The sequence below is a fragment of the Paramisgurnus dabryanus genome, chromosome 22 (genome assembly GCF_030506205.2).
Source record: "Paramisgurnus dabryanus chromosome 22, PD_genome_1.1, whole genome shotgun sequence".
NCBI classification, from domain to species: Eukaryota; Metazoa; Chordata; class Actinopteri; order Cypriniformes; family Cobitidae; genus Paramisgurnus; species Paramisgurnus dabryanus.
Genome location: NC_133358.1, coordinates 1,570,641 through 1,584,953, shown reverse-complemented (window position 1 = coordinate 1,584,953; position 14,313 = coordinate 1,570,641).

Below are 14,313 nucleotides of genomic sequence, written 5' to 3'. Positions count from 1 at the left end.
AGGTTGTGACATGCTCTTAACATTTTTTTTTTTCAGTTGCTTTAAAACATAATAATGGAAAGTGTCCCATAACACTGCGTTCAGCACTGGGCTTCAATATTTCATGAGCTACATGTATGTACATGTTTGTATTTTTAAGAGAATAATGTTTATGCGTGGTTTTTAAAAAAGCTAAGTCCACAAAACCCATACTAAACATGTTTTAACAAGACCTTTCTAAACAAAATCTAGTAGTCTAGAGTTTTTCTTTAACTCTTTCCCCGCCATTGACGAGATATCTCGTCAATTAAGAGAAAACGCTTCCCCGCCAATGACGAGATTTTCCGTCTTTCCGCAATACCGCTATTATCCACCAGGTGGCGCCCTTCCGCAACTTTTTAAACCCGTAAGTATTGCCCTATGGCAAGCTGCTGCATGTCCATGTCTGTTTTAAAGATCGCTCTGAATGGGATCTCTATGAAAAGTCCGTCACAAAAATTGAATTATTTCAGCTTTTTGCTCAAAATATGGTGTTTTTGCAAAAACCTACCCATATTCAAAAGCTGATTGCAAAAGAACCACTAAAGGTAGGATGAAACGTTTTTTTTTGTTTGAAAGCAGAGGGTCTGTTCTTTCATTTGGTATATTGTATGTTTATATAATTAAAGAAGAACATTTTCTGGAAGGCATTAAACTTTGGTGAAAATCATGAAAAACGTTGGCGCTGGCTGGCAACTTTTTTTAAAAACGATTGCGGTGAAAGATTTAAAATGATGTGAAAATCATTCTGCCTACTCATTCACATAAAACAATATATTGATTTAGAATCGTATGCGAGAAGGATTGATTGACAGCTGAGCAACAAAAGAATCGCATAATGAGCTGCATAATGAGCTGCATAATGAGGCAGTAATGTGAGAAGAAACGTCTCGGTTACGGATGTAACCCTCGTTCCCTGAAGGAGGGAACGGAGACGTCACGTCGTGACCGACGAATTGGGAACTCGCTTAGAGAGACCAATCTGCTTCGTATACTACTAAAACGCCAATGAACTTGGCATTGAGATATTTGCATAATGCTGGCGCCGCCCCTTCAGGTGCCTTTATAAGCAGCAGGTGCAAATAGGGAAATTAGCTTCTTTTCGCTGAGAAAGCCGGGAGAAAGTGACCGGTCGATAAACAGCAGGGAGCAGCCCTGTGGCGACGGGACGTGACGTCTCCGTTCCCTCCTTCAGGGAACGAGGGTTACATCCGTAACCGAGACGTTCCCTTTCAGTCGGTCACTACGACGTCACGTCGTGTCCGACGAATTGGGAATCCCTACCAAAACGCCACTAGGGGCTGACCTCTTCCAGTGTCTGCGTAAAGCCCTCCGGTTCCACTTAAGGAGGAGGAGATAGGTTTTAAGGCAGAAGGCCGGGCACTAGATGTTCCTTTAACCCCACAGAAGTGCCAGCGACTGGGAAGCGCCCTACCTGAGCGGGATAGGAACGCTGCGGAAGCCACCGCCCGTCTTAAGGGCTAATGGTGGGCGAAGTCAACCGTAGTTGAGGAATAAAGACAGCCGTGGCTGTGTAAGCAAAGCAGTGCTCTGCTAAGGGAAACGTGGGCTGGTAGGATTAACCCCACGGAAAAATACTCACAAAGGAACCCGGTGGGACACAATGTGGAGCCCGAGCCAGACACGTAGGTTCGCGAGGATACAGCTAGTGAAAGGCTGACAGCCAATGCTCCGCAACAAAGGCTGCCAAGGCAGCGGAGGAAGAACAATTCAAACCATTACGCATTTTTGTTCTGAAGGCCTTCCATACTGACACAGTTATGAAGCATCAGTTGGAGGCTGCAAGCCGACCTGCGAGACTGCTCTCCGTGCTCCCCCTGGTGAGGAAAGAACACGAGAGGATACAGGCTCGATACGAACACTGTAAAATCTAGTGAACGTATTAGGTGTCGCCCAACCAGCAGCTCTACAGATGTCTGTTAGCGAGGAACCACGAGCTAAAGCCCAAGATGAGGCAACACTCCGTGTGGAGTGCGCTCTCAAATTAAAGGGGCAAGGAATACCCTGAAGATTATAAGCCAGGGCGATAGTATCAACTATCCAATGAGACATCCTCTGCTTAGTGACAGCTTTCCCTTTCTGCTGGCCACCATAACAAACAAAGAGCTGGTCTGAGGTCCTGAGGCTTTGCGTGCGATCCACGTAGAGTCGCAGTGCGCGTACGGGGCACAACAAAGCCATGGTTGGGTCTGCGTCCTCCGGGGGCAGCGCTTGCAAGCTCACCACCTTATCTCTGAAGGGAGTGGTGGGAACTTTGGGCACGTAGCCTGGTCTGGGTCTCAGTGAGACAGCAGGACCAAACTAAAAGCACGAATCGTCAACAGAGAATGCATGTAAATCCCCTACTCTCTTCATGGAGGCCAATGCTATCAGGGTCAGAGTTTTCATTGATAAAAACATCAGACTCGTAGACTGCAAAGGCTCAAAAGGGAGACCTGAAGGCTTCAGCACCATGGACAGGTCTCAGGAGGAAAGAGGGAGGGCGCGAGGGGTTTAGCCTGCGAGCGCCTCTTAAAATGTAATAATTAAATCATGCTGGCCAACTGATCTGCCGTTGATAAGAGAGTGATGAGCAGAAATAGCGGCGATATCAACTTTAATGGCGGAGGGACAGCCTACCATCTAACCTATGTTAAAGATATAAAAGCACAATGTTAATGGGCATTCTCTGGGGTCCTCGCGTTGCGAAGAGCACCGGGTGACGAAAAAGGTTTCTTTAAGCGCGTAAGCCCGTCTTGTGGACGGTGCTCGAACCGCGTCGATGGTGTTAGATACTGCTTGCGATAAATCACCTAAACCTTGCGCGCGCTCAATGACCATACATGGAAATCCCACAGGTCGGGGCGCGGGTGCCATAATGTGCCCCTTGCTTGAGAAAGAAAGTCTTTCCTCAGGGGAAATCGTCAGGGAGGGGCTGTCGCGAGGAGCATTAACTCTGAAAACCAATTCCTGGTAGTCCAGTACGGGGCGACTAATAAAAGGCTCTCCTCGTCCTGCCTGACTTTGCACAGTGTCTGCGCAATAAAGCTCACTGGAAGGAATGCGTATTTACGCACCCCCCGCGGCCAGCTGTGTGCCAACGCATCCACGCCGAGGCTGCCCTCGGTTAGTGAATAAAATAGGCGACAGTGGGTATCGTCCGGCGACGCAAACAGATCTATCTACGCACAACCGAACTTCTTCCAAATTAGCTGGACCGTCTGGAGGTGGAGTCGCCATTCGCCGGGGGCGCAGCTCGGGAAGCGCGTCTGCCGCTGTATTGAGCGAACCCGGGATGTAAATGGCACGAAGGGACCTCAGATGCAGATCCAAAGGAGGAGATGACGAGCGAGATGCGACAGGTGACGAGAGCGCAAAACCGCCTTAACGGTAAATAACGCAACAGTCGCAATGTTATTGGTGTCGGCTAATACATCCTTCCCTCGCATCTCCATAGCGGAGCGTACAAGTCCCAGATATACAGCGCACCGCTCGCGGCAGTTGGGGTGCTATGCACACCCCTGAGGCTGCAAGCCCGTCATACGTGGCTGATCATCCCGTGCTGAGGGCATTGCAATATACAGAATGCCAGGAGACCCCTCAGGGGCACATCTTCTATCGGAAATGCCGGGTCTACCACGGGGAAAATTTGAGATGACACGCAGGTGTAATGTTTACACGGTGTATGTCGGTGTGCCACGCTCTCCTCGAGACTCGATCGTAAGCCAACGCTGAAGCGGTCTCATATGAAGCAGCTCGGGCGGATGTCACAGCCGCAGCATGCTGTCATATGTCCAGGAGCTTCTGAAATTGTTTCAGAGGGACCGCGTACTTCCCTCGAATTAAACCGAGGCAAGTCAGAACTGACTAGGTTGCGCGCTCTTATAAAACACGCCAATTAGTCGATCGAGTCTTATTTCCATACTGAGAAAAAGGATCCTCTGCACGGGGCAAAGTTGCTCTTTCCCAGTCGACCTGAAGACTTAAACGAGCGAGATGCCGAAGCATTAACTCTCTGTGTTCGCGCACGTCTGCTAAGAACGGGCTATTATAAGTCGACGTACATAAAAGCAGAATGCGAACAACGCTCTCTCTCTGATATTTTAATGCCGTGACTAGCACACGGAGACACGGAGAGAGAGAGAGAGAGACAGCTCGAATGGTGTACTCAGTATTAATATGCCCACCCCACGACGCAGAGCGAAAAAACGGTCTAAAGCGAGGGGAGATGGACACATAAAGTACACGTCTTACAGGTCTAAGGCTGCAAACCGATCTGAATATTGAAATACGAGCCTCGGCGTTATCATCCAAAAAGAACACCTTCGTAGAGCCGGTGCGTAAATCAAATCGATCGTAACCCGCCGCGTATTTTGGGTACTATGAGATAAAGGCTGGAAAAACCCTATCATCATCATCTCGGTAAGAGGGACCGGCTCGAACATCCTTCGCCAACAGGATATCGACTTTTGCACGCAGTACATGTGCATCGGACGCTTTCACCACAGTGAAACGAAAGCCCGAATTTTGGGGAGTGCCGGATTCGTAACCGAGGCGGATCGTGCGTAAAACCCAACGAAACGGGCTGGGAACTGAAGCCAAGCACCCAGGCACCGTACGAGGAGAAATAACGACACTACCGAAGTACCCGCGGTGGGGCTAACACAGGTGGGACTGCCGGTGCATCTGCTGTGACAGCATAAACATCTACAGTATGTGTGTGTGACACTGACCTGAGCCCGCTGAGGGTAACGGTCATCTGGTCTCCTCTACGGAGAGCGCAGACTCCGATGAGGGTGCTGGTGGTCCGGTCTCCTCAGCGGAGAGCTCGGACTCCTCAGGTCACCCGCTGGCGATAGAGGAGAGGTAGGGGAGCTGGTGTGGACCCGCTCAGGGCTCTCTCGATCCTCCGGAGACCCAGAGAGGGAAGAGGAATGCACTCTTATGTGTGGTTAAGTGGGTAGCGGCCGAACAGCCGGTGGAACATATGCAAACCAAGGATTTTCCACCCGACCCTCTATCGGGGGAAGGAGCTCCATCTCCTGAAGAGTGATCCTCTGCCAATCCGGGTCGCCCTTCACTGGCCACTTAAACTCCCGAATTTCACGGGAAGCGGCTAAGCGGGCGGGGCGAGCTGCTGACGACCGGTTCCCCTGCGCTGCCGAAATGGGGTCCGAGGAGGGGAACGGAGGTGGTCGCCGCAGGACGCCGACGGCGAGAGGCAGACTGAGGAGCCGGCGTGGTGGACCAAGGGCAGCTTTCCTTCGCCGGGGCATGACCTAGGAGATCGCCTCAGTCTGCGCAGCGGAGCTGTACGACTCCACGGCCTCGCCGAAGAGGCCGGTCTGTGAGACAGGAGCATTAAAGAAGTTGTTCTCGCCTGCGTCCGTCATGCCAGCCAGACACAGCCAAAGGTGGCGATCTTGAACCACTGTGGTGGACATCGCACGACTGAAGGTCGCGGTCTCCCTCGTAAATCCTTGGTGAGCCTGCAGCAACGTTATTGCGTGCAGGGCCGAAGCCGCCTCTCCGGCATGCCTGACGGGCAGCGTCCGTAACCGGACGACTGTCTACAAACACGGGAGGGAAGGTTGGGTGGTCCCTCCAGGAACGCATCCCGCTCCACTGAAGGGGTCCCCGCCCTTAGCGGCTCCGTTGGCGAGGGAGGTGAGGGGTGAAAGCTGAACGGCCGGACGGCCGCAAATCACGTCAGCTCTTCGTGCCGTCGGGAAAGAAAGGCACAGGAGGAGAGGACCGAGAGGCCCGAGCAGCTCCGAAGTACCAATCATGTGGGCGGGACGGTTCGGGCGGAGAGGGGTTAACCTTTCCAACTCTACCGTCTCCGCCGCTCGAGCGGGCACGGCCGCCATCTCCGGAACGACTCTGCCTCGGAGGAAAAATGGACACCCCTCTGATGCTGCAGAAGTGACGGGACCAGAAGGAGGTCCAATGGATTCGGCAGACATCGTAGAACACGACTCTGCAGTCTCCACCGAAGCCTCAACCGGCTGAGGATGAGAAGGCCGGTAGGTGGAGGACGCATCCTCCGTCCTACTCAGCGTAGTGACGCGAAGGGCGCCCTGCGAGCGCTTGACAGCCGCACCATGGCGGCGTCAGCACTGCAAAGGCGCGGACAGCGTTCCCGTAGAAACGACAGTCGTCTCCGCAATCCAAGAGGGTTATGCTCTCACAGAGAGAACAGAAACTCTCCACGAACGCAGCCCCGGAGTGCTCGATGCCTGAGCACGAAGACAGCGCTCGTGACCGTCACTGGAACCCTTATACTTCTCGCATCCAAGATCGCACGGGCGAAAAGCTATCCTGAAAAGGACGCTGATCTCCGCATATACGAGAAAGTGGCTGCCTTTAACAAGGCACAAAGCTCTCTCGTATCACTCTTTTAGGGAAATTCACTCAGATGCTTAGTTGATGAGCGCACAGGAAGGCAACGCACACACTAAACTCAAAACAATAAACAGATGTAGAGCCGTGGAATAAGCGAAGCGTCCGCTGTGATACTGCTAGTTCAACCAACTTCAGCAATCAAATCCCAACAGAGTAAAGTAGCTTCTCAGTAGCAGATAAAGCCGGCTTTCGAAGCGAAAAAGCTAATTTCCCTATTTGCACCTGCTGCTTATAAAGGCACCTGGCGGGGCGGCGCCAGCATTATGCAAATATCTCAATGCCAAGTTCATTGGCGTTTTAGTAGTATACGAAGCAGATTGGTCTCTCTAAGCGAGTTCCCAATTCGTCGGTCACGACGTGACGTCGTAGTGACCGACTGAAAGGGAACTACATATGTCCAAAAAGTGTGAATTTGTTTTTCCACTTCATAGTTTTGTACTGATGAGAGGAATGCAGACCTGTTAGAGAGTTATAAACAGCTGTTAGCATAAATTGTCCACAGAAATACCCTTACATACATAACTGATGGGTAAATATAGCACTACATTCAAATAAACTATCATGTACATTTGGACTAAATTCAGAACATCTCAGATAAACATCTGCAGTGATTAGTTTTATAAAAAGCTGTTTTCAGATGGCTTCTGTTTATAACACGTTCTGTAAGCGCGTATGAACTTTAAAAACACATCGCATATGGCGTCCATGTGCTTGAGCTCGCGTCTCCGTGCAAACAATGCAGCACTCATGAAAACTGTGTTGCGTGTAAAGGGCAATGTATGGTATTGTAAACAATATATGGAATCATATTACAGCACACACTTAAAAGATGCTGCAGTGCAGCCTAACTGAAAGTTGCCATGAAGAAAACGAAAGTAAATAACTGTGTCTAACACAGCATCTAGATCCGCCATTACGTGAAATCACGCATCCTCGTTTGTAAACAATGCAAAGGTTTTTCAATCAGAAGCATGCAGTCTGCTGAGGTCGCTTATGTAGACTGAACTGCACAAGCCATAAGCATATTACATGATAGCAAATATAAATGAAGATAAATGATTTACAGTTTCTTCAGGAATATATCCTCTTCCAGTGCGTCTTCCATTGTTCTTCTTCTTGAATGAATGAATGAAGCTTTATTTGTCACATGGTCACAAGAACCAGTGAAATGAAACCATCAACCTGTCCATACATACGATACATAAAAACAATGGGGTAGACAGAACAGGTCGACAGAGCATTAAGAAGAAATACAGCATTACAAGAAATACAGCATTACATGAGGAAGGGTAGGTTAAAAAAAACAAACCCCCAGACTATGCTCCAAAGGGAGTACAGTTTGGGAACAAGGAAAAAACACCTCAGCAACATAAGCACATGGTCAGTACACCTTACAACATGAACAACACACGACTTGCAACACGATAGGTAGGAATGGGGGTTCGAGATAGCCCAACGCAGGCAAGCAGCCATATGGTCCTGCAGCCATAGTTTCACAGACCCGTCTGTCTGGCTTGGGGGTACAAAGCTGCGAGGGATTTGGGTACTGGGTGGTGAATATATATGTGTGTGTGTAACAGTTTGTTTGTGTGTGTGTAGGCCTTGAGAGAGTCGCTTTGCCCAGCATCCCAAATCTCAGTGCCTCAGTCCGCAGGATGTTAAAGCGTTAACACAGCAAATTGCCATGGAGACAGCCTTGATTAGGTCCAAACAGAGTCAACAATCATCAGGTGTCTGTGGGAGAGGGGTAAGGGAATGCAAGAGCGTCTCGCTGCAGTGCTCTTCCGAGGGAGTTGTTGTTCCAGCAGCGGCCTTGGCCGAGGCCAGTGCTGGATAAGGGGGGCCGAAAGCAGATAAGATTGAAATTATTTGGTCTTGGGGCGAGTAGCCGCATTCCTTTACACGACTACTCTATTAGTCCATTCTGGTCCATCAGCTTTTTCAAATCCATTAACATCTCCTTGATGTTTTTCAAATCCGTTTGCATCTCCTTGATGATATCCATATTGCGGGTCATTTCCAAGTTGTTCTCCAAAATGCGGTTAATAGTCCCAGCCTGAGCGCTGACCGCTCTGCCCAACGCTTCAATCATCCCGGGCAGCTTTTTTGGACTTTTGGCAGCTGTCACCGTCTTCTTAATTTCTCGATAAACCAGGGCAAAGCCTAATCCAGTCAGCAAACCCTAGGTTATCATGGTTCCGAATAGATAGATATCTTTAATGTCCTCCACGGAAAGAGCCGCCAGACACACGACCCGCCACCTCTCCCATGCGTCCATCGTGTAGCCAGCTGCAAACGTTCCGGCAGGGCAGACAGGATCCCCGAACCCAAGGTTCTTGTCGAGAATATGGTGTCAATTGCGTTGAGAGACGAGTTGATCAAATCCATGATTTTTAGTTTCGAGAGCAGTTCTGAGAGAGTCGCTCAAGTTAAGACACAAGACTATACGACACGATAGGAGCAAAGCAGGGAAGGTTACAGGGAGGAGAGGAGATAAAATGCGACTGCCTTTGCTGAGAGCCAAACGAGAAAAAAAAAAAGGTAACGTTAAAGATAAACCCTCTCTTCCTCAATGTCCAGCATTAAAGTTAATGAAGTCAGCCCGGAAAAACAGTACTCTCTTTACTTCAATGCAGATTATATAAACAGTCAATATTTGTTTTTGATTATAATTAGCTTGTTTAAAAATAGACATTTCAGGCTTTCTTTGGATATGTGTATCATGTTTGTGTGACAAGTATTCGCGGATTTTCAAATGATTTTTGTAATGTGTTTTGAGAGACAGCTGGCGGAGACAGAAATGTCTGGATGCACACCCTGTTTATTTTCTTTATTTAACAAAAACACAAAGATCTCTTGTTATTGTGAATGTACACATATTAAAGAAGGCCCTTTACAGTTTCAAATGATGTCAAACACGTAAGTGTATGATTATTAATGATGGAGTATTTAAAGTTGATTCTGCTATGATAAGGAGAAAACACGTCAAAACGCATCGCCGCGTTTTTGGATCCCTGGGGGTTAATGTACCTTTTGTGAAGAGTCATGTTGACCAGTTTTATCAACCATCTCAGAATGTGACTGGAAGGAAGGATCAGAGTCACCAGAAAACTTGGTATTGGCAATAATGCGAGTCATCTGTAAAACACAACACAACTTGAATGAAACACGCTTCACAAGGACCTTTCACACACATTAAAAGTCGTCCTTATGTGGACTAGAACAGTCATATCAACACACAAGTTTGAATTCAGACACTGATGAAAGTGTGCTGTGGGGACACAGTCCTTTAGTTACTAATGTACCTTTTGAGAATAGTCATATTGACCAGATTTATCAACCATCTCAGAACGTGACTGGAAGGATCACAGTCACCAGCTGTCATCTGTAAAACAAAACAGTTATAATGGCAAGATTTTAAAGTGTGGAAACAAACATCATATGACTATAAAATAAGAACATCAAATTCAAAAGTAAAACATTTCTTCATCTGACATAGTTAATCATGGTATTTTTTAACAGATGATATTTTATACATAATGCCCATTTGTAGCAACATGGTCAATGTATGCAACACATAACTTGGAAGAAATAGGCTTAAGACTTAATCACCCTATTCTTTACTGTAAACATTTTAGGAAATAAAAACTTGGATTTTTATTTAAAAAGTAATAGGGATCAAATATATTCATATTTTTTCACAGCAAACTCAAATCTATTCAATCACCACCTTACTTGGCACATTTTGCAACAATGAGCTATTCTGTACACCTTTAAAAAAAAAACATACTTGAGATCTCCATGGGCAGTCATCTCCTCCATAATCATACATTATTTCTTCTCCTTCTTAAATTTCTTTTAGGGCAACCAAGCAAAGTGGCTTCCCATTCACGCCAACTTTCTTCATTTTACAATTTGGATGTTTGTGGTCATCATTAGCTATCCGCCCAAATAATCCATCTTCTCTACAGGCGTCAATACTTTTAAAAATATTAAAATAAGAAAATATTAAATACAAGCATTACAGTATCACCATAAATCAGTGTCTTACTATAGCATAAGGCATATAGCTTTTTGCCCTGTTGCACAAAGCTGGTTGAAGTGATTACCCCAGTAACTTTGGATTTAGTGTTTTTTTTGGTCTCAAAAAGGTGGATTGGTTTAAATCTGTGATCTTTGCCATGGTAACTTACACTACACAGCTAACCGGCTGAGAGAACGCAAACCCAAATAGGACCAATCAGCTATGAGCAAAAATGAGAACTATATTGTATGGTGGAACAGCACTTAGTTTGCAGCACTTCTACCTCTGGGGCAGTAACATCATCACTCCTGACTACTTCCCCTCTCGCTCAAACTTCCTAAGTCAGGAGTAATGATGTTACTCCTCGCCGAGGTCAAAGTGCTGCAAGCTAAGTGCTCGTCCGCAATATAATATAGTTCACATTTTTATCTACTTAAAACATTGCCACATTTTATTTTGTGCCACCATACTTACTCATGTAACAGTCTTTAAATAGGGAAAACATGGAAGTGTTTGATGGTTTCTAAATTCATACCTGTTTGGATCCTAAGTAATGAATAGGGCTAGGCTAAATGCTAACACATACACAACGCACTGTACAAAGATTAAGTGCACGCATTGAAAAAAGATAGGCATGTATTAATTATTCTAAGTTTGAGGTAATTATTGAAAAACTGTGGTGTTTTCCTTTAACCCGAATTAAAACCCAACAATTCCAACCCGGGTTGTACACTCAAAACTTACTCTGCTACACCGAGTTTGTTTAGTTTGCTTTGTGGAACAGGCAACATGATGTCTTACCACCATAATTTCCCTCTCCATTTGAACTCAAACAAAAATGCAGCACAGGCTGCATGGTAGCGTTTTCTTCTGAATCATCAATCATATCCCCCCTGTACTAAACAACAAAATCCCTTTTGCAAAAGGGACCCTTTGCAAATAGACCGCGTCCTGCAAAATACAGCAAACACATTTTCACAAAGTAAGAACATCTGGTAGATAAAGGATGCCAATTACACACAAAAAGACAAAAAATTATTGGTAGCTGCTTTATATGCTCCAGCAGGGGCTTAATAATACAAGGTTTTGCATCACATGCTCCTAAGATTATGATTACATATGACAATAATAATTATTAACTCAAAATAGACAGCAGACATGTACCTTTCACTGCATTAATAAAAATTAACCTCTAATTTGAATGTTTTGTCAGTCTTCGACACAACATGATGCATGGCATCTTTAAGGGGGCTGATGCGTGGTGGCATTTCAGACTGACAAACAATCTATGTGAAAACAGGAAGACATGTAAAATAAAGTATTATGTTAAAATAATATGTTACTTTAATTTAACACTGTATTGCATTATTTTAATGTATCAGCACATTCTAATGTAACCTTACTGTAAGACGAAAAATCACAACAGGTTAGTTATGTATCTGGCACAGTGCCAGACACCAACAAAACGTTTAGGCTGTAAATTCTCAGAAACCCAAAAATTTGTTCCTATAAACCCAGGTAGGATTGGCAATTATTTTATTACTGATTTGGACCTTAACATTCCTTACAAAATTAACCATGGTTTTACTACAGTTCGACCCAAAAAACCATGATTACTGTAGGAAAACCACGGATACCACATAATAATTATGGTTTTAAAAACCATGGTTTCAAAAACAATAGTTAAACCATGGTTACTGCAGTGAAACCATGGTTTTGCTGATAGTAATCAATACACAAAAAAAACCCATGGTTACTACACTTTTACCACAAAAAAAAAAAACATGGTTAATTTTCGTAAGGGATTACTCTTTTGGACAATCTCACAATACAAGCCCCTGACTATTTCAACTAACATTACTGTCTAAACTAAAATTAAGTTTAATAATTTAAATGGTTAAGTTACATACAATATCAGTTATTTCTTTTAATTTAGCTTAAATAAAATAAAAACATGAGCCCTACATCAAGTGTAATAATCCCACCCCTCCCCCATCAAACGCAATTTCCATGTGCCCCGATAAAAAGATATAGCCTAACCACTCATCCCCCAACCAGAACTAATGCAAACTTGACAAACACAAACTTAATATTATGCAAACGGCTCCATTAGAAATCATAATGCTAAATATTTGACAAAACATTTCTAAAATTAGGTCATTAACAATCGATGGAGAAACGTAAAACATTTCAGGCCAATTAGCATTAATCGTTTATTAGCGCTAATTGGCTAACCTGCTATTTATTAACTCGTAAAAAACTAATAAGTATAAATATATGTGCTTACCTTGTGTTTATCCTCTGCAGAATCATGCAAACAATCTTCTTTTCATGCAAACAGTACTCCGTGTAAACAATCTTCTTCTCATGCAGACAGTAGTTCGTGTAATGTAAAGTGGTACAAAGTAACATTCATTTTGCTGGTTAAAACCTTCAAAACGAGGACTAGGAAGTGGGTGGTAGCCAACCATATTTGGAAAATGTGTGTGTTGAGAAGTGAGTGCATTACTAGCCAGAAATGTTAGGGGGCGCAAATGAGCACCCCTACACACACACACACACACACACACACACAAGCTGATAAACATGTTTTTTGGGCCATGCCTAAAACTTTACCAGCACATTCAAAATGGCGGCCCCATTCATTTAAATGGGTTTCCCTTATGGGGACCTCATTTTTGGTCCCCACAAAGCAAGATGACCGTATGATTTGACTGTGTAAACAAATTTTTGTCCCCACAAACCTTTAAAAACCATAGTAATCATGGTGAAGGTACTGTTTGGCCATCGTAAAAATGAACACAGGGTTAGTGTTTGGTTGGCCAGAGAGAGGTTTACTTTTGTGCAGTAAACGGCTCAAAAGAAGAACTGCCTATCGTTGTCTGGACTCTTATTTGTGTTTTTCTAATCATTATAGGAGAAACACAACAAGGGACAAGCGTGATAAATTTATCAATGTTTGTTTACAGCCGCCGCCATTACTCCCTCACGTGTTGATCATGACAGCAGTACAAATGAATGCATGCACATGGGAGTGAACCTGTGTTTAAAAAAAACTTGCTGTGCGGAGATATACGCTTAGACGCAAGGATTGTATTGTTTGCAATCGCGTATTTGATAAGAATTCCAAAGACCGCGTCGAATTTCCTGACTCGTGTGTTTGTGTATGTGCGTTTCCCTTCGCGTGAACTGTTTGACGGAAGACAGAGAAAACACTTGCGTCTGGAGAAACTGACAGACATACGCAAGTATAATAAGGATTTAGATGTCATGTTTGGTGCAATCGTATGAAACAACAAGGAACGGAGAGACTGGGTTGTGGATTGCGTATCCATTGACTGCAGGAGGAATGAGTTATGCATATGGATGTCTCTGCTCATTCACTTTAATAGCGCGGGGGTGTGGCGATCTCATCTCATTACAGTTAAACAGGTAACAGGAGAAAGACGGTACCTCTCCTCTTTCTCATACAGTTTACACCGAATGACAATATATGTTTTCGATCTCAATTACACCATTTAAAAGGAGACATTCCATGCATTATGTAGACATTTAGCTTTTGTTTCTATGACATGTATTCGTTAGTTACCGTAAATTTTTCTGATGCGTTTCTGAAAGACTTCACTGAGGGAGAGAGAACAAAATGCGAATCGTGTTTATTTTCTTAATTTTGCGAAAAGCACAACATTCTGTTTTTATTGGGAGTGGACAGAAAAAAACTAGACACTTTAACGTTTTAAATGATGTATAAATCCTATCTGTATGTCCAAAATCAGCAGAGTAATCGAAGTTTCTTTGCGGAGTGATTGAAAACTAAAGAGTTTGCGGCGCCTGCGCCGCAGTCGACCCCAGAGTGTTAATTTGAT